The sequence below is a fragment of the Cebus imitator genome, unplaced genomic scaffold (genome assembly GCF_001604975.1).
Source record: "Cebus imitator isolate Cc_AM_T3 unplaced genomic scaffold, Cebus_imitator-1.0 Scaffold22, whole genome shotgun sequence".
NCBI classification, from domain to species: Eukaryota; Metazoa; Chordata; class Mammalia; order Primates; family Cebidae; genus Cebus; species Cebus imitator.
The window spans coordinates 8,995,526-8,999,320 of record NW_016107337.1 but is presented as its reverse complement, the minus strand read 5'-3'; positions in this window follow the sequence as shown (position 1 = coordinate 8,999,320).

The following is a 3,795-nucleotide window of genomic DNA, read 5'->3' as shown; positions in this document are numbered from 1 at the left end:
AAATTATCTCAGTCACCCCCACTTAACTACAAGGGGAGCTGATAAATATGGTCTAGCTACAGGTTTAGGAAGAAAAGGAAACTAAGTTTACTAGTTATCAGTTTACTGCCTCTCACTGCCACCTTGATACTTCAGTGCCCATTCTGCAATATTGCACTAGACTCAACATTTCTTCTGCACAGTGAGCTTGATGCAAAGTTTTGTCAATAGGAGTTTCTGGAAGAACACTGCAGTTGAAAGGGGGCTTCTCTTCCTGGTCTGGTGTGATTAATTTTGTTTTCTCTTGGTTCTGTTGTACAGTCTTTTGATGCTTGTGTGTGGTGACATCCCGCAGTGAAGTGTCACAGTTGCATGCCTAGAGTGTACAGTCCCTTAACAATCTTGCAGTCTGGGTACCACACAGGTAACCACCTCCAGCATCCCTCCTGGTGTGGACAACACACACCTTCAGGCCTCACACTGGCTGAAACACCTGTCTCTTTCTGAACACCTACCGACCAGCCTCAGCTCATCTGCAACCTGGAGTGTCATTTCCTGTATACCTGTGACTGTGGTCCAGCTCTAACCTGGGCAAGCCAGAGGACTTCTCCACTATTCAGTCAGCTCCAACCCCATTTCTCTCATGAGTTATGCAACCCAGGCTTGGGGAGTCAAGTTGTCCTTTTTATACTGTCTCAGCTTTAGTATGCCCTTTAGATAGAGTTCTCTTTACATCTTCATAGTTACCCCATCATCATACTTTAATACTTCTTTATAACAAACTTCCCCTGTTCAGATTACCATGTGGGTTTGTCTTCTGGCTGGACCCAGGCTGTTACACTGGGTTTGGTGAGTATGTAGCTGTTTCTATTTTATCCTGAATCACACACATGAGGCTCACACTGTGTCTGTTTAATTCTATAGCACAAGACATATTTCATGGAGGAGAGAACTGAAACATGGCTCTTCTGACTTTAAATCATTATAAAAGATAAAAAATCACATAAAACAAGGCAAGATACCTTTCGGTAGGAAAATTCAAGTACGACAATATTACTTCTAAAAGATATTGGTTCCTCACCACATGTATTTAGAAATGATAAAAGAATTTATGCAACATTAAACATAAAATAAATCTTTATCACGTTTAAAAACTGCAAATACATTACCTTGACACTGCCAAATTTAGCAAACCTAAAATTAAATAAATGTTTTTTCTATCCATTTCTTTCTGTATATATATTTTTTGAGATATAATTCAGTTACCATAAAATTGATTAAAGTGTACAATTCATTGCGTTTTAGTATATTCATAAAGTGTATAAATATCATCACTGTCTAATTCCAGAACATTTTTATCACCCTAAAAGGAAACTCGTATTCATTAGCTCCCTTCTTTCCCTCCCACCGACTCCTGGCAGCCACTATGTATTTTCTGTATGTGTGGATTTCCTTATTCTGGGTATTTCATATAAATGGAATCATACCCTATATGTCCTTTTGTGTCTGGCTTCTTTCATTTAGCCTAATACTTCAAAGTTCACCCATGAAGTAGGATGTTATGTGTATGATCATTGAATACATACATACACATATATTAGTCTCTTTTACCTATAAAACCTGTGTTAAAAATACTAAGACACCCATTTAGTTTTTATTTGAAAGAAAGTAATCATGAAAGGAAAAGTAAAAATCCTTATGTGTTCATGAAATTCTGAATGTGAGCAAAAGAGAAAGTGAAAAATACCTTCAATCCTGCCTTTTAAATTTTCTGTCATAGTATACTGCTACTAATAATCAACACTTACGTAACACTTCAGAATTTCAACACATTTTTATATAGAATGCCAAAGGTAACACCTACTGCAGGAATTATATGCTGTGCTTTAATTCTAGGGGACAGGAGAAATAGTATAAATAGCACTGCTATTTTTTTTTTTAGTTGTTATTATCACACAGCCTAAATATAAGTTAATAAAATCTCTAGTGTTTCTGTAATAATGCTTCTGTGAAGAGTGATTGGCAAAAACTCTCAGAGATGTTTGCTTCTTGTTTTCTGTAAGAAAATTTTGAAGTTGTGTTAATTATCAGTATTCTCTAAAAAAACAGCATGATCTAATTTTACTTAAAGTTTTCTGTAATCTAAGAAGGGAAATGAGATGTGATATGTAATGCAATCATCACAATCATATCTATATTTAATCTTTTTTTTTCCTGATCCTATCTTCTGAGGTGCCAAAAGCTATTCCCCAGCAGTAATAAAATTCTAGTCTGTGTTTTGTAAAAATTTTTGCAATACTCCTCTGAGATATAAGGTAGGAATATTATTACAGCTGGAAACAGAGATTATGGTAAGTTAAGTGACTTGTCCAAGGAGACACAATAAATCAGACGTAGGCCTTGGGAATAAACCTTGACTTCCCTTTAAGACTTTTCTCTGTGATACCATGCGGCCTTTCTGAGCCACCGTAAGTCTCCTCATTAACCCTGCAGTTAATCTTCATGTTTTATAAGACCTCCTCCAGATTCATAAATATAACCTTTTAAAATACAATTTCTCAGGCAATGTAAATTAAATAAATCCACTCCTAATAAAGACCAGAGAAAATCTACCCTATCCACAAAATATAGGAAACCCAGTAACTTGTAGTAATGACTTCCATCTGCCCTTAGTAACTGATACGAGGTTATCACATGGCCTTGCCTATTACCCTTATTATTGGGGACTGATACATAAATATGTTGGGACTACTGGCTATAGTTTTTCAATAATGGGAGCAATATGTGGAATATAATATACACTCCAAAGATTTCTTACTGGTGTGCAAGTCAGGAAAGACGATTCTTCTTAATGTTAAAGACAACTTTTCCAAAAATTATATTTGTCATGCTCTATATAGTGAGTTGTACATCTATAAACTAGGTTCAGATAGAGAGGCAACTATATTTCACAAGATGCTTCACTTTGCAAGATACCTGCACCCCAGATGCTATCAACTCCACTAGGTGTTTTTTTTTTTTTAATTGGTCTCATTGTGTTCTTCTGTATCTCAGAAGAATAGCAGCACCTCATAAGCCTGGTCCATTGCATTTTATTACCCTTCCTGACTTGAATTTTCCAGCTATGTTACATATCACACACACACACGTGTGTGTTATATGTACATATGTTACATATACATATATGTAACATATGTACATATAACACACATACATATATGTTACATATAACATATACACACATATTACCCTTCCTGACTTGAATTTTTCAGCTATGTTACATATAACATATACACACATATGTGTGTTATATGTAACATATATGTATATGTGTGTGTATATGTACACACATATATGTATATAATATACGTATATATGTGTATGTATATATAAATATACCACTGTTCCTTAAGTACATTGGCCATGCCCTTTCAAGACAGATTTACTGTCTCCCATCTTATCACCTACACTAGAGGCTGATTTTTCCTTTTACATTGGCGTTTCCTTCTTGGGCCCTGAACTCAGAAAAGCAGCCCCAATGTAGTTCATATTATAGTGATATCTGCTAAAATACTCTTGACAGTAAAGAATACTCTTTGCATCATTAAAAGAGAATATTTAATACCTCAGTATGAGACAAGTATTTTAGAAAACTTTTCTAGGAATTCCTAACACTTCGATTCAATAAATATAGGTAGGTACTTGTCCTAAATATGATGTAAGTAGTTTAAAAAAGTGGTCTCTTCTAAGAATATAAAAATCTTCTGTCCTGAGTATAAATTTTAACTTCAGAAACCTAAAAAAAAAAAAAAAAAA